Genomic DNA, 18,460 nt, shown 5'->3' with positions numbered 1-18,460 from the left:
CCAGTGACAGATCTTCGTGTTGTCATGTATGCCCATAATACATTGTGTAGCTGTTCACACCATCGCCCCTTGTGTTCGTCTAATTGCTTTTTGAGGATAAGGGAGAGGGTCTTGTTAGTATCTTCCGCTTGTCCGTTGCTTTGAGGGTATATGGGGGTGGACTTGTTTTTCCTTATTTTGAAAGTGTCGAAGAGCATGTCTATGTTTTTCCATTGTAATTGTTTACCATTATCGGACACGATTTCTGCTGGTATGCCGAACCTGCAAATAATGTTTTGGAATATGAAAGTAAACACGTCCACGTCTCTGATCCTGGATAAGGCTTTGGCTTCCACCCATTTACTGAAGTAGTATGTGGCTATTATCAAAAATCGTCTTTTCCCTGATCCTTCGATGAAAGGCCCAACGATATCTATGCCCCATTTTTCAAATGGCCACGGACTATCCACAGAATTCAACGTTGCTGCTGGTGCGTGTATCTTTTTGGCGAAACGCTGACATTCTTCACATCGTCGGGACATTCTTGCATCTTGTATCATTGTGGGCCAGTAATATCCTTGCATTTTTGCTTTGTTGGCTAGTGATCTCATGCCGCTATGATTCCCTGCGTCACCATAATGGATGTCGTTTAGAATTCGATGCCCCTCTTTCCTGGATAAGCAATGATGAGTGCTAAATAGTGCATATTTATATATATTTTTGTTGGCATTTAACTCATCTTTTGCGCATTAATTCTACATTTTATCCCATATTCTGTATTTTCATTGTTTTCAAGAATAAATATTTTTTCTTACTTAATTTTGCATTTTTAGGTAATAAATAAAGTCTGGATGAATTGCGGAGCAAAAAGAGCAGAAAAGTAGTGAAAAGCCGGGAGGAATTACGCAAGGAAGCCGCGAAGAATGTTGCGCACAAGACCAAAAAACTAGGAATGGGCTCAAGAAGGAAGAATTGTTCTTAAAGAAGATATGGGCTTGGCATACCCAAGGCTCAAAACCCTTACCCAAATACATTTCCTTTATCCATACCCATTTCCATGAGAGCCGTCAGATTGGATCCATCTTGTCATCCAACGGTCACCTCATCACTGTGCATCAAATCCCGATGATTCCGCCCAACACTACAGCACCTAACCTAATCTAGCACCGTTGACTTCGTTGTGTTCCACATCCAACGGTCGCTACAAACTTCTTCTCTCTTAGCCGTCCGATCTACCTACCATCTCCATATCCAGCGTCTCAGCTCGCCAAACATCGAACCAGATGCTCCCGCTTCACACCCTAGCACCGAATCCTATTATCCACCCAAACAACCCATCGCCCCAAAACTTCATCTCCTTCACCCGACAGTTGCAGAGCTCTGCAACTCCACCACCTCCCCTCTCTGCCGCTGTCACTTCCGTCACCACCACCAGTTCCATCACTGCCACTACTATCTCCATACCGACAACACCCCCATATCCCTAGCCTAGTTATTTTCTTCATCTCACAACCTCTGAAACCCTAGGTTTTGGGGTGAGTAAAATAACTCGAAATTAGGGGACAATAGGAGCAGAGGAAGAGCATCAAGGACTAGAGGAGGCATGGGTCGAGCAGATTTTGGGAGTTTGTAAGTTAAATTTTGTTTAATTTAAGAAAACCCTAATTTGTAATTTGGGGGAAACCCTAATTTTATTGTCTGGGTATAAATTGAGGGTTGGGTATCACTGTTAAAACTTGTTATTGGACTAGCCAAGTTTCCACCCAATTTGGGTTAGGTTAATTCCAATTTTAAATTGCACTGTTAATTTTTAATGTGTGATGCTCCTGTTTATTTTAATTGTTCCTGTTAGTTGCACTTTTGCTTTTAATTGCATTTGTTCTTGTTCTTGGTTTTAATTCTCTGTTTATATGAATGCTCACTGTTAGTTCACCATATTGTTCACTGTGTTGTCATGTTAGTTCACCATGTTGTTCACTGTTATGCTCACTGCCATGTAATGTTAGTGTAATGTTTGTCATGTTCTAAACCATCATGCTAGGGACTTGATGAATCCCTAATTTCTTATTGTGTAGTACATTGATCATATTGCTTTAGAAGGCTAAACAAGTTTAGGAAAAACTTGAACTTAGTTCATCATCACCTCACTTTCACAATGTATGCCAAGTATACTTTGTAGTTAGGTCCATGAGCTGTTGATAAGCTGCAACTCGAGCTGAATTCATAATCTTTTGACTAATTGTGCCGTAGAAAGACAGTTAGTACTTTGGAAAGAATACCATAGTTGTGTTTAACTTTCTATAGGAGAATACATAGTAGAAGTTAGAGTGAATTCAAACCCTAGTTCCCATCCATAATCTACTTCATTCTCATCCACAATTCCATCTTCAACTGTTTAGCTTTGTTTTCTTGTTTTGTATTGCTTTTGCCTTGTTGTTTCTTCCCTGCCCTGCAACTCTGTTGCTTTTCTGTTTTGCATTTTCTTCACTGCTTGAGCAGCTGCAGTACTGCTGCTGTAACCCTTGCTGCATTGCTGCCTTTTTCTTCTACTGCTGCAATTGCTGCTGCAGCACTTGTGCTGCTTTGCTTTCCCCTGCTGCTGCCTCCTGCATCTGAGCCTCTGCAGCTGCTGCTGCCAAGCCACTCCTTGCCTTGTGCTGCTGCCTTTCTGCAGCTGCTGCTGCCACTCCTTGCCTTGTGCTGCTGCTGCAGTACTGCTTCCTTTTTCTGCGCCTGCTGCTTCTCCAAGGCTCACTTCACTCCTGAGCCCAAGACCAATTCAGTGAAACCAAAGGCTAAAGGCCCAACCAACTGAGCCCAAAGCTCAGTTCACTCCCAAAAGCCTCTGAAGCCCAGTTAAGGCCAAAGCCTAGTTCACTACTAAGCCCAACTCACAAGTGAATTGTTAAGCCCAACGCTCAAACCAGTTTCTAGAACCAAAGCCCATTTGCACTTCAAAGATAACTGAGCCCAAGCTCAGTTCATTTTATTTTTAACAAACCCACTAAGCCCAATTCATTCAAAGGGCATTCAAACCCATTAGTACTCAAGCCCAATTTAAGCCAAAAGGCTTCTAAGCCCAAAGCAAATCTAGGAACCCAATTAGCTAAACACTCCAAAACACACCCGATCTCTGTGGATCGACCCGTACTTGCACGAGCTACAACCGACGACCGTGCACTTGCGGTATTACTGTAGGCCCGCGTTTTTATTGCGCTTAATTTTATACACATCTCCTGGCCTACCAAGTTTTTGGCGCCGTTGCCGGGGATTGGTGCTGTGTTTTATCTGTGTTTTTCTTAGCTATTTTTTGCATTTCACTGCATAGCATTTGCATCTGCATCTGCTTCACTTCATTTGCTGTTGGACCTGCTGTTCTGAACCTGTTTTTCCTCTGCTGGGACGCCACCAAGGAAAAGAACCAAAGCCCAACTGGGTTTTTGCAACAATATCAGAGCAGCTGGGCTGTGCTAAAAAGGTAAGCCTAAACCCATTCCATTGAGAGAACCCAACCTGTGGGCTTCCAAATTTCTTTAATTGTGGGCTTGTAATAATTAAAGCCAATTTTTGGGCTTCTCTTATTTTCTGTTGGGTTTGTAATAATTTATTTGTGGGCTTGTTTGTTTAATTTGTGGGCTTGTATTTAATTTTTGTGAGCTTGTTTAATTTGGACTTGTATTTTGTATTCTGGGTTTTTAAACCCAGCTGAGCTTGTAACCGATCACGCTAGTTGAACTCGTTAGTGGGCCGAGTACCCAAATTCTAGGCCGAGATTTTGGACTCAGTTCCACCAAAAGTTTCAACCAAGCGGAGCCAAAGCAAACACAAAAGGCTTGCACAGGGGGCGGCCCATCAAAAAAAAAAAAACCAAATAGCAAAAAAAAAAATAAAAAAACAAAATTTTTACCGCCCATCCAAAAACCAAATTTTACGGCGCCCATAAACCAAAAGTATTTTACTCCCATTTCAAAACCAAATTTCAAATATCCCATCAAAAACCAAAATTTCCCAAAAATCCAAACCCATTAAAACCAAATAGTGGGCTTTGTGTCTTTTCAAAATGGACCAACCTCATGCTCTCCATGAATACATGTATCCGTCAATAAAAATTCCATTATCATGTATTGTATTACCTCAAACCAATAACCCTTTTAAAATAAATGCAAGCATGATACAAATACTTCCTATATTTCGAGGGTTCGACTCTGAGAACCCCTATACTCAGGTAAGGGAGTTTGAACAAATTTGTCGGACTATGCAACCTGATCATATGTCCGAAGACTCTCTGAATTGCGTTTGTTTACATTTTCTCTAAAGGAAAGGGGCCAAAACATGGTTTTACGGTTTGAGACCACAATCAATCACACTTGGGACAACTCACATCAATTTTTCAAAAATTTTTTCCACACCATAGGACCATCGCTATTCGTCAAAGTATCAATTGTTTTGTCCAATTGGATGAGGAAACTGTTTTTCACTATTTTGAACGTTTTAATGATTTGTTGAGTGAATGTCCGCACCATGGAATTGAGAAGTGGAGACTTGTCGTCATCCTCTATGAGGGACTAGACTTTAAATCTCGAACCATGGTTGAGTCTATGTGTAATGGTGAGTTTATTGATAAATCTTGGATGATGCATGGAATTTTTTAGCCGAGATTGCAGAGAAAACCCATCAATGGGAATCCGTTAGGGAAACAGGAACAACACCACATGATATGAGTCACCCCATGAATTAGAGTTTTATTCTTGTAATAGCTCCGACCTTAGGATTGAAAATTATCCTAGATTGCAAAATCCTATCATGATGATGATGATGATTATGATGTTATGTTAGAAGAACATGTCTATACTGAAAATGTTATGGAACCTTTGGGTTCAAATACATTAGGCTTCTCTGCCCCGACCTTAATGCATGATATTTCTTCTAGTATTCCATGTGATGTTTCCCCTGATTTGCCGATGCATGAAATCAATCTGTTGATGATGTTGATAATCTGATTGTGATCTTGCCAATTTGATTGATGATTGTGAGCATGATGTGACATGTGTAGATGAGTTAGAAGATTTTGATTTGATTGATAATGATATGCCTATTCTTCTACCTAAGTCACAATCTGATGGCCTTCCACCCAACCTAGATTTGGTTTGTACCCATATTGTCAAACCGATTTTTCTGAAAATTCCTAATCTAGGATTGGAACTGTGTGCTTCCCAAGTCCTCTTGGACTATTTTGCTTCAAAATATAAACATTTGAGGACCACAGTTGGAAATTGCATGTTTGCCCATCCCGCACAGTCCATTTGAGTTAGACCTTTGAATCCTGAACCCTAAAATTGCGATTTTGTTTAAAAGTAAACTTTGAAAATAGGTTTAGGGGTGATTCATTCGGTTTTTCACTCTCACTCCCATTTAAGTCCAATTTTAGTGTTTTGAAACTTTCTATGTCTCTACACTTTTTCTTTTGGGTTGATCCTCAACTCTTTAGACTTTTGGTGTATGGTGAATTTTTTGTATATAATCCAGTAGCTAAAATTTTTTAAAAACCCTTTTGTTCCTTTTGTATATATTTTGCTAATCCAATATGATCTCGGCTGAAATATGTTGGATTTTTGCCTTGAATAACGGAGTTTTAATTCTGCTTTCGCCGAAATCGGGTATTCTCTCTCCTTTTACTCTACTCAGCATGTCCCTTTCCATATGTTGTTTTATAATTCTTTCCATATTTTGAAACATTGAGGACAATGTTTAGTTTAGGTTTGGGGGTATAGAGTAGATACGATAATATGCTATAATTGAAAACGAACTCCTTCTTCTTTTTGAAAAAATTGAAAAATTCCAAAAAAATTGAAAAATCAAAATTCAAAAAAATTAAAAAATTAAAAAAAAAAAAAAAATGAAAAATCATAAAAATGGAGCTCATTTACCTTGAAATGTTGACTCTTGTGCAAATATGTATTTTTATTAGGAGTCTTAGTCTAGATATTTAGGCACCCTGATTCTAGCACAATTCACATAGTGATAAGAAATTTGCACGCGCACGATCTACCAATACATGTATGGCCTCGATCTTCAAGGTGTTGGATAGGAAGTTACGATTGCCAATCACTTTAGAATACTGAACGAAACTTGACTAGCTTGTTCTTTGGTTGGTTGGGATAGAAGGTGGAGGTTACATTAAGAAAGACAACCATCGAATTTAACTGGGTGCATCAAAAAGGGCTACCTCTTGCAAAGTGTCATGTAATTTTTGTTTCCTTTTGTATTGTATCAAAAGTGTTTCCTTGTATTAAAAAAAAAAAAAAAAAAAAAAAAAAAAAAAAAAAACGATGTATATATTCAGAAAAAAAAAAAGAAAAAAATCAGAAAAATACAAAAAAAAAAAAATCAAGTATTTATCAATTCCATCATCTCTTGTTCCAAAAATAAAAGAGAATAGTCAATGTAAATAAGAGTCATGTAAATAGTCATTTTGTTGTTTCATTGTAATAAGCAAGGAGGGTGTATGCCATTGATGTACAACGCGAGTAATTGTGAAATACCTCCAACTCATTCACAATTCTCGTAAAGTCCGGACAGCTAGCTAGATTTCGACCTCAGTTCTTAGCCTGAGAAACTATCTCTTGGTGATTAGTAGTCATAACTTCAGATCTTTCTTTACACATGTGTAGATACACTTTACACTCTTATCACATGTCTTTTTTGTTATCAGTGCTAGGATTGTGCCTTCGATAGCTAGATTGACATCTCCATTTTGCTGTGAGCTTAAACTGTTTTGCACATGTCACATTTGATGGAATCTGAGCTCATATTTTGTCCTTAGGTTTTGTAGGCACACCTCTGGTAAACCTTCACGAGACTTCAACTCGTCCACTAGGGACACTTAGTGGTTTAAAAGGCTTAGTGCATACGCTAAATGCATTCGAGAGACCAGCGACAGTGGTATAGTTAGGATTTCCTTAGTTTTGTTTTACTTGAGGACAAGTAAAATTCAGGTTTGGGGGTATTTGATGAGTGCTAAATAGTGCATATTTATATATATTTTTGTTGGCATTTAACTCATCTTTTGTGCATTAATTCTACATTTTATCCCATATTCTGTATTTTCATTGTTTTCAAGAATAAATATTTTTCTTACTTAATTTTGCATTTTTAGGTAATAAATAAAGTCTGGATGAATTGCGGAGCAAAAAGAGCAGAAAAGTAGTGAAAAGCCGGGAGGAATTACGCAAGGAAGCCGCGAAGAATGTTGCGCACAAGACCAAAAAGCTAGGAATGGGCTCAAGAAGGAAGAATTGTTCTTAAAGAAGATATGGGCTTGGCATACCCAAGGCCCAAAACCCTTACCCAAATCCATTTCCTTTATCCATACCCATTTCCATGAGAGCCGTCAGATTGGATCCATCTTGTCATCCAACGGTCACCTCATCACTGTGCATCAAATCCCGATGATTCCGCCCAACACTACAGCACCTAACCTAATCTAGCACCGTTGACTTCGTTGTGTTCCACATCCAACGGTCGCTACAAACTCTTCTCTCTTAGCCGTCCGATCTACCTACCATCTCCATATCCAGCGTCTCAGCTCGCCAAACATCGAACCAGATGCTCCCGCTTCACACCCTAGCACCGAATCCTATTATCCACCCAAACAACCCATCGCCCCAAAACTTCATCTCCTTCACCCGACAGTTGCAGAGCTCTGCAACTCCACCACCTCCCCTCTCTGCCGCTGTCACTTCCGTCACCACCACCAGTTCCATCACTGCCACTACTATCTCCATACCGACAACACCCCCATATCCCTAGCCTAGTTATTTTCTTCATCTCACAACCTCTGAAACCCTAGGTTTTGGGGTGAGTAAAATAACTCGAAATTAGGGGACAATAGGAGCAGAGGAAGAGCATCAAGGACTAGAGGAGGCATGGGTCGAGCAGATTTTGGGAGTTTGTAAGTTAAATTTTGTTTAATTTAAGAAAACCCTAATTTGTAATTTGGGGGAAACCCTAATTTTATTGTCTGGGTATAAATTGAGGGTTGGGTATCACTGTTAAAACTTGTTCTTGGACTAGCCAAGTTTCCACCCAATTTGGGTTAGGTTAATTCCAATTTTAAATTGCACTGTTAATTTTTAATGTGTGATGCTCCTGTTATTTTAATTGTTCCTGTTAGTTGCACTTTTGCTTTTAATTGCATTTGTTCTTGTTCTTGGTTTTAATTCTCTGTTTATATGAATGCTCACTGTTAGTTCACCATATTGTTCACTGTGTTGTCATGTTAGTTCACCATGTTGTTCACTGTTATGCTCACTGCCATGTAATGTTAGTGTAATGTTTGTCATGTTCTAAACCATCATGCTAGGGACTTGATGAATCCCTAATTTCTTATTGTGTAGTACATTGATCATATTGCTTTAGAAGGCTAAACAAGTTTAGGAAAAACTTGAACTTAGTTCATCATCACCTCACTTTCACAATGTATGCCAAGTATACTTTGTAGTTAGGTCCATGAGCTGTTGATAAGCTGCAACTCAAGCTGAATTCATAATCTTTGACTAATTGTGCCGTAGAAAGACAGTTAGTACTTTGGAAAGAATACCATAGTTGTGTTTAACTTTCTATAGGAGAATACATAGTAGAAGTTAGAGTGAATTCAAACCCTAGTTCCCATCCATAATCTACTTCATTCTCATCCACAATTCCATCTTCAACTGTTTAGCTTTGTTTTCTTGCTTTCACTGCTCACTTGTTTTACCTTCACTGCTCACTGTGGTGTCTTAACATCACAATATTTACTTGTTTCACACACTGCTACCACTGTTTTGTAAATTCTCCTGCTGTGCATTTTCTTCACTGCTTGAGCAGCTGCAGTACTGCTGCTGTAACCCTTGCTGCATTGCTGCCTTTTTCTTCTACTGCTGCAATTGCTGCTGCTGCAATTGCTGCTGCATCACTTGTGCTGCTTTGCTTTCCCCTGCTGCTGCCTCCTGCATCTGAGCCTCTGCAGCTGCTGCTGCCAAGCCACTTCTGCCTTCTGCTGCTGCCTTTCTGCAGCTGCTGCTGCCACTCCTTGCCTTGTGCTGCTGCTGCAGTACTGCTTCCTTTTTCTGCCTGCTGCTGCTGCTGCTCCAAGGCTCACTTCACTCCTGAGCCCAAGACCAATTCAGTGAAACCAAAGGCTAAAGGCCCAACCAACTGAGCCCAAAGCTCAGTTCACTCCCAAAAGCCTCTGAAGCCCAGTTAAGGCCAAAGCCTAGTTCACTACTAAGCCCAACTCACAAGTGAATTGTTAAGCCCAACGCTCAAACCAGTTTCTAGAACCAAAGCCCATTTGCACTTCAAAGATAACTGAGCCCAAGCTCAGTTCATTTTATTTTTAACAAACCCACTAAGCCCAATTCATTCAAAGGGCATTCAAACCCATTAGTACTCAAGCCCAATTTAAGCCAAAAGGCTTCTAAGCCCAAAGCAAATCTAGGAACCCAATTAGCTAAACACTCCAAAACACACCCGATCTCTGTGGATCGACCCGTACTTGCACGAGCTACAACCGACGACCGTGCACTTGCGGTATTACTGTAGGCCCGCGTTTTTATTGCGCTTAATTTTATACACATCTCCGGGCCCACCAAGTTTTTGGCCGGGGATAATTTTTATACCCTCTTTGAGGCCTACCAAGCAACGTAATAACGGTCCGAGGAAAGATTTCTTGTACAGGACCCCATCCCGAAGATCATATCTTCCTACTTTGGAGAGTATTTTCCTGGATTGTTTATGATCCGCGGGTAAGTTTCCATCCTTGAGAAATGCATGGATCATCATTCTCCAATCATCTTCGTTGTTGAAATCTTTGTCTTGATTTGCTCTTGACAGGATATCTTCTTCGTCAAAATCGTCACGGATGTCTTCTCCCACCTGATCTTCGATATTTTCTTCCACTGTATCTTGATTTGTAGCAAAGGAAAATTGTGATGCAATCGAAGGCTCGTATACCCTTGTTATTTTGATAGCTTCGATACTCTTGTCCTTCAGCATGGATGATATATATGCTAGGGCATCCGCGTGCCTGAGATCCCTTCTGCATAAGTGCCGGAACTTGATGTTCGGAATTTGTGATGCCAATGTTTGGACCAAGGCCATGTAAGCTGAGAGGGTGTCGTCGTACACATTGTATTCGAGCCCTATTTGCCGTATGACAAGCTGCGAATCACTTGTCAGTCTTACATCAGTTACCCCCATCTCTATTATCAAGCGGAGGGCATGTACGACTGCCTCGTATTCGACGATGTTGTTAGTATGTCTTTGAATTCTAACCTGAGTGCCTGTACGATCCTTTCTCCAGTTGGGGTGGTGATGACAATGCCTATTCCTGCCCCTTCCTTATTTTTGGAACCATCAACGAAGACTTCCCATTGTCTTTGACTCGCGGGTTCGAGGACATCAACTGGATCCTTGCTTTCCTCGTCGGCTTCTGGTATTCCCCTAATCTCTTCATCGTTGTCCAGGGGGAGGTCTGCTAAGAAATCCGCCAATACTTGGGATTTTTGGGAATGTTGAATTTCATGAATGATGTTGAATTGGTCCAGGTGGGTGTTCCACTTGGCTATTCTACCTACTTTTCCCGCGCTTTTGAGGACTGCTTCCAGTGGTGCTTTGCATGGGACGCGGATGAAGTGAGTTAGGAAATAGGTTCTCAGCTTTTGAGTAGCCCATACTAATGCCAGGATGAGTTGTTCGATCTTCGTGTAATTCCTTTCCGCAGAATTGAGGGTCTTGCTGACATAATAGATAGGTGTTCTATCTTCGTATTGGTTTTGACCAACACTGCGCTAACTGCGTCTCGCTGCTATGTACAATGCCAAAACCTCATCAGGATCAGGCTTCTGCAGGATTGGAATTGAAGCCAGGTATTCCTTGATTCTTTGGAAGGCTTCTTCGCATTCTGCGGTCCATTCAAACTTACTCCCTTTTTTGAGAATATTGAAAAAATGTTTGCATTTGTCCGAGGATCGGGCAATAAATCTGCCCAAGGCTGCTAAGGACCCATTGAGCTTTTGCACTTCTTTTAAATTCTTCGGAGATGGCATTTCCACTATGGCCTGAATCTTCGCGGGGTCTACCTCAATACCCCTTTTTGTTACCAGATATCCGAGGAATTTCCCTGAGGTGACACCGAAGTGCATTTTTCTGGATTTACTTTCATGTGATGTTTCCTCATTGCTTCGAAAATATCTCTCAGGTCCTGGTGGTGATCTTTGCGCAGCCTACTTTTGACGAGCATGTCATCAACGTAGACTTCTAGGGTACTACCAATCCATGGCCTGAAGATAGCATCGACCATTCTCTGGTAGTTGCCCCTGCGTTTCGAAGTCCAAAGGGCATTCTAGTGTAGCAATAAAGGCCATGCGGGGTGTAGAATGTTGTGTGTAGTTGATCTTCTTCTGCCAGGGCTACTTGGTTGTAACCAGAATATCCGTCCATGAATGACAGCTCTTCGTACCCTTCCACTGCTTCAACCAGTTGATCTATGCTCGGTAGGGGATAGCTGTCTTTTGGACATGCCTTGTTGAGGTTAGTAAAGTCGATGCATATCCTAACCCCTCCATTTTTCTTAGGAACGACGACCATGTTGGAGATCCATGTAGGGTATTTGACTTCCTTGATGAAGCTTCTAGTAGTTTCCGAAGTTCTTTTTCTACTGCCTTATGATACTCTGGTGCAACTTTTCTTATTTTCTGCCTGAAAGGTGGCGTGCCTGGTTTGATGCGCAGCTCGTGTTGGATTATTTTTGGATCAATCCCCGGCATGTCTCCTAACTTCCAGGCGAATACATCCGCGTATTCTTTAAGTAATTTGGTTAAGGAATCTTCTCTTTTTTCGTCCATTATGGTCCCTACTTTGATCATCTTCGGGTTTTCTTCCGTTCCTATGTTGATTTCTTTTACGGGCTCCACTGGTGTGAACACCGGCTTCGGGTCCCCAAGGACTGGGACGTTCTTTAATTGCTATTTGGTATGTTTCTGTCCTTCGTTGGCTGCTGAAGTACTTGCCTCTGTGTTAAGGACATTATCATCTTTGTCAAGCCCTTCCCTGCGGTTTCCTTGAGGAACAGGTCTATGGCCTTTTCTTTCGCAGCTTCTTTATTTTTGATCCTTCGGGTTTTTCGCTGCTCTTCCTGTTCGTTGTTGATACGATCCTGAGTGGCCTGGCACTCTTTTGCAGAGACCCGATCTCCCTTGATTTCCATTACTCCCTCGGGTGTAGGGAACCTGAGATATTGGTAGTAAGTTGCTGCCACTCCCTTGAGTTTATGTACCCACTTTCGTCCAATAATGGCGTTATAGGGGGATGGGGCGTCTACCACGCTGAATCGTGTTTCTACTTTCATGGGCCCGCGTTCACCTGCAACACGATGTCTCCCAATGGCTTTGTGGGCGCTCCGTTGAACCCGTAGATGGTGTAATAAGAGGTCATCAGCTGTTCATCATGGAGCTTCATCCGTTTGAAGGCGTCGTAGAATAGAACGTTCACTGAGCTTCCCCCGTCGATGAGGATCTTTTTGAGGTTACATCCGGCCACTGGTAGTGTGAGGACCAAGGGATCGTTATGGTCTTCCATATCTTCGATATCTTCAGTATCGAAGATGATAGGTGCGTCCATCCACTCTTCGTGCTCGTCCACCTCTACGCCATCAATCTTATATAATTCGCAGTGGTCTTCGAATTGCTTTCGTAGCCTCTTTCCTATCTGCGCTGTAAGTGAGGGCCCTGCGGCTTCGGAACACGAGATGGTGTTGATTGTGCGGTTTCCCTCTGGAAGTTGGACTTGCTTGGTTCGTTTGGATCTGTCCTCGGTGACTCCTTTCGTATGTATTGCTTGAGTTCGCCAGCATCAATCAATTTTTGGATCATTATTTTGAGGTTTTTGCATTTCTCGGTCTGGTGTCCATTGAAGCAATGATACTCACAGTAATCTTTAGACTTCTCGGTTTGGGGGCTGTTTTCCCTTAGACCACGGCCACTCCAAATTTTCCCTTCCTTTGATCTCTCGCAAGATCCGAGCGTAGCTAGCATTGAGCTTCGTGTAAACCTGATCTTCGAATTTTCGATCGTCTTTTCGTCGTTCATCTCTTCGTTCCTTCCTATCTTCGCGGTCGTTCCACTGAGCTATTTCTTTTGGCCCCGCTGGTTTGTTCTGCGGAATTGGTACGGTGAGACCTCTGCGTTTGTGCCCTCGGGTTCTCACGCTGGATTTCTTCAAGACGAGCATACTTCTCAATAATTCGAAGATCTCCTTCTGTCTTAGGTACGTTCCGTGGATCTCAACAAATAGTGGACTCATTCGGTCTAATCCCCACTTGTAGCAGTTGATGCTTACTACGGGATCCACACTCCCTATGGCTTGGCAGATCTTGTGCCATCTGTTGGTATTCCCTCGTGTTCTCCTTGTAACCAATTGCCAGAGAAAAAGTTTTCCATTCCGGTGTTGACAGCTTTGTTGTACATGTAGGTTCTCAAGAATTTCTCTGCGAGTTGATCGTAGGAGTTGATGGAATCAGGTGGCAGGTTGTCAAACCAAGACAAAGCCGATCCCTTCAGACTTGATGGGAAATACCTACAGAGGACGGCGTCGTTTTGACTCCATCGGGCTAAGATACGATATAAACCGGATAGTGCCGCGGGATCACTGGATCCGTCATAGCATTCAAAAGTTGGGACAGCACTTTAACGGAATGGGGGTATTTGTCCAGGCGATGAGTTAGGGGCGTGGAGTTAGCTTCTTTCATCACCTCTTCAAGCCTTCCTCCGCCTTGTCTGGCTTTTAACTGCCTGATCTCAGCATCATCTCATCACGCAGCTCTTCCATTGCGCGGTAATGTCCCACGTTCTCATGCTCAGTTGAGCGTTTCTTTCTTCGAACTTCACTGTCATAATAGTCTAAGTCTTCGGCGGCATATTCCGGATCGGATGCACTGCTTCCCCTAGCGGCGTTTTCTAGGATGATTCTTCGGTCTTGATTAGGCTCTGGTGCCTTAGAATTTGATTTGTCCAGTTGTTGGCTAGTCTTCGTGCTTTGGGCAATCCTATCTTTCAAGTCTTGGTTCTCCCTGGACAGAAGAGCTACGGCATCTGCGTAGACCTGCTGGCTCTTTTTCAATTCTTCGAGCTCTACCATCAGTCAGTGGGACTGGTTTGATCCCTGATTGGGAGTTCCGACTTGTACCCCTACGGCCATAGTTCCCCCTTCATCTGCTGTGTATATTAAGGGTGGTAGAGGATCAGCTTCAATTGTTGGTATCTCCAAGTTTGGTACCGCCGGTTGAGCTTCCACCCGCGGTACTAAAACCACTGGTATTGTTTGATTCTGAGCATTCCGAAGACTGGTGGATGTGCGGGCTGATGTGTCATAGATTCTGCCACCCCTTCTCTTTGTTGATGGATTTGGTTTGAAACCAAAGTCTTGTTAGCTTCTGTAGCCTAGAGGGCCGCAACAGTTGCGTTGTTCTTTGTGGCTGCTGCTTTGAGAGCCGCGGCTGCAATGGAGTTAGTGTTCATAGGTGAGGTGATTTCCGCAGCATCCTGCCTCTGAGTAGCTATTTTAGCTTTGTCTCCTTTCTGCTTGCTTCGGGTCATGACCGGGGTAATCCTCGGTGTTTCCTTTGATGAGGCTTTGGTTTTTCCTGCCTCTAGTATCTTTTCCATTTTTAGTCCTTTTCTGCATAGGGGAATAAATAAATAGAACCAAAGATATCCACGAGGATCAGGTTAGTGCCATTCGTATCCGCAAAATTTGTGGAATAAAAGGAAATGAGCTTCCCAAGGGCCTTAATAAAAGAGAAACATAAAGACTCAATCGGTCTAGTTTTCGCAATACAAATCCTCTAATAAACAATCATGGACCTTGTTTTCAGACTACTTTTGAAAAGGAAAACTCTTGAAAAGGTAGATCCGTAGCGAGAACTCATGAATCTGGATTATTAAGTCTTAGTTTTAAAAGAAAAACGCCTCATGTGCAAATCTGTGATAGATAGCCGCGGATTTGTCTGCTTTGAAATGGTGTTTGTGAAAATGAAGACCATGAACCCAGAATAAAAAAGGTTTTGAAAGCACGCTGAACCCAGAATAGGGCACAACCATAATGCGCGTTTAAGGTGAAATCACAGGATAAGATAAATCTTTTACCGGGACAAAGTCCCTGTTTCTAGCGCCAAATTGTGAACACATAAATCACGAAGCCATCCACGTATTCACAAACAATATTCGCATACATTCTAATTCTAAAATTGTGCGTCGTATGTGTATAGAGGATGATTATATCGATTCATCGACTCAAAGCCTTCGAGCTTGTCATTGTCTAGTCGAATATTATCATAAATAATGTTCGTATAAAGGAATAAACAGAGAATCAAGTATAAATGTAAAGCACATGAAGTTCAACGCTGAATGTAAAGTGTTGAAATGTAAATAAGACAAAGATTTACGTGGTTCGGCACTAAGGCCTACATCCACGGGGCTGGTGTTTCACCATGTATTTGAATGATTACAAAGATAGTCGAATGACTTTAGAGTATACATAGGTCTGCGGAAGTAGGGGGTTACTTACTCTTCCTATTTCTCTCTCCTATATTCTCCTATAATTGCTCTGGATTGGTCGACCCCTTCTCTCTCAATGGAGAGGGGTATTTATAGGATTGGAACGTGGGTCCTACTTCTGAGGCGCCGTTGTAATCTTATCTTCTTGTGCTTTGTGCCCATTACGCAGAGGTCTTCGGCATATGCTGCGGCCTGAGCTTGAATACGAAGGGTTATCCTCGCCTCTTCCACGAGATGATTGACACGTGTATATCTCTTTGGTATTTAATGCGGGTAGATGGATGTCTGCTCGTGTCAGACAAGTGTCTTTTTGTCTGGTCACATCTGTGTCAGTCAAACTTCCTCTCAGCCGTTGATCTGGGATCTTCCTCGGGATTGGGTGTATTAACACCCAAGGGGTATTATCTGGTGCTCCTCTAAGCCATCATACCTCTGTGATCCTCTGTCCCTGACCGTCAGATCTGCTGACCGGTGGCATCTTCTGATGAGATGCTTGTTATCATGTTTTAATATCTCGTTTTGCATACGTTCCACGTGTCTCTTTCTGTACATGTGGTGGATGATGAAAGGTGTACATACAACCATCACCTTCGACTATTTCGAGTGTCTCGAATAGGCCAGGCTGGAGACTGCTAACGTAGTTAGGAAGATTTTTGTCACCATAGACAACCCTAATTTCATCGGCTGATGCTCCAATGACGTCAAACTCGTTTGTTACGTGCCCACGCATCTTTTTGGTTTGGTTAACTGAAAATTAGCAAAAAAAAACTTTTGAAATCGTCTCTTTAGTGATGAGTATGCAGTGAAAAGAAAGAGTTGGAAAGTATGGTGTTGTTTTTGAGTAATCCATTGTTTGTCTTATATAGTTTCAGCGTCGCAAAGGCCGCATTGTTTGAATTATTTAAAATAAATTTTCAAATATTTGAAACCTAGAAGGACTAAACTTGTTAGTATTGGCTTCTTAATTGATTAGTACTCCCTTCGTTCCACTTTAGATGATGTTTTTGAAGTTTTCACGCAGATTAAGAAATAGAGAGAGACGAAGGCTTTCCATCTATACCCTTGAAAAAAGTCTTCAAACATTAATTGCTATTAGTGCATCTAAAAAATACTTATGGTTCCAAGACAAAATGTAAGGGTGTAATTGATAATTTTGTGGAAAAATATGAAAACTTTCAAGTATTGTGGAACAAAAATATAACCTAAAACATCAACTAAAATGGAACGGAGGGAGTATATGATGGGCACCCATTGAACTTGTCACTATTAACATCTTATAATGTAGTTCAAGGAATCCGTCATTGTTAATTGACGAGCCAAAGATAAGGTTAAGTGCAGCAGCCAGACTGCGAGCCAGACGATTTATATTCCAATGGGCGCAAATTGCAGAGTTTGAAGTTTAGCTTAATTGAGGTCGACGGTGACGTGGGGTTCAGTGACTTTATCTTCTACGGATTTAAAGGCCTAGATAAATAAAGTTCACATGTTGAACGGTCAGGAAACTCTTGTCTCATATTGGCCGAAATAGGTCTTTTTTGAGTTTTTTGTGAAACAAGCGTTTTTGGTGAGATACTTGGCAACGTATGATTGGTTTAAAAAGAATAGGAAAAAGATCAAAAGAAAAAAGGAAACTAAATTAAATTTGGAATTCATGAAGTGACAATATTTAGGTAAGGATACTTAGCAACCGTATAATTGGTCTAAAAATTAAAAACCTAAAAGGAAAAAATAACTTATCGTGTTTGGAATTTTATGGAAGTTCAAATTCAATTTGGAAATCGAATAATTACTGCATTGGGACTGTTTTTTTCAAATTAATATATAAAGTGGAAAAAAATCCATATATTTTCGGCGAAAATATTAGGAAAAAATAAATAAAATTTGAACAGATCCTCCACCTATTTAATGTATTTTCCCCGCCACACCAATCATCGCCACGGGGCGGGCCGAAGCCCCGCACACACCGAGTTAAAAAAAATAAAAAAAATAAAATCTGCATATATTTTACACCTATTTAATTGTATTTTCCCAGACACACCAAATCAGAAATACATCTCAACGAGGTGGGGAGAAGCACCGCGCACCAAATCAAAAATGCATCGCTAGGGGCCGGACAAAACCCTGCACACACCAAATCATACATCGCCATGGAACGGGGCGAAACCCCCACGCACACCAAATCAAAAATACATCATCACAACCGGGGCCAAGGCCCGCACACAACAAACTAAAAATAAATATGCCCGGTGTGTAGCACGGGCACGAATCTGGTTAACATCTAAAAAATATATTCAATTCGAGTTTCCGGTTTTCCTCTTTGTTCGAAAAATTGATTGTTAGTTGTTTATTATGGCCTGCCTCGTACCTCAAAGTTCATTTTCTATGAATTTTTTGTTTAAATCTTCTAAAACAACAACATTGCAAGCTGTTCATGACCCTTACTTCAAATCTATCCGATTTGATTTGAGTCGAAAACATGCCATGTCATCGCCAGAAAACAGAAATGGTTAGCAAACAAGTCACGTATTACCTACGAGTATTATTCTTGCGGGAAAATACGTTTGAAAGGGATGGTTGTAGTTTCAGTTTAGTTACTTTGTTATCAAGATTATTACATTTTATCTTCTTTTATTTCATTTTTGTTGAGTCGATATATATGGACTGTGGAGAATCCAGAACAAAATTTTAGTGAGGGCACATTTTACTTCAGAACATAACATATTTCTGGTTAATTTTTCTTCACCACCAAGCAGTTTTGGTGGTAAAGTTTTCATACAGATGGTTCATTTGGTACATGAATTAAATGACTAAACATTCACCAAAAACCTATTATTTTTTCGGAAAATGGGTTATATGACCACACACCATAAAGTATGGAAGTAATGGAT

This window comes from Papaver somniferum, unplaced genomic scaffold, assembly GCF_003573695.1.
Source record: "Papaver somniferum cultivar HN1 unplaced genomic scaffold, ASM357369v1 unplaced-scaffold_117, whole genome shotgun sequence".
Classification (NCBI taxonomy): domain Eukaryota; kingdom Viridiplantae; phylum Streptophyta; class Magnoliopsida; order Ranunculales; family Papaveraceae; genus Papaver; species Papaver somniferum.
This window is presented reverse-complemented; position numbering follows the sequence as displayed.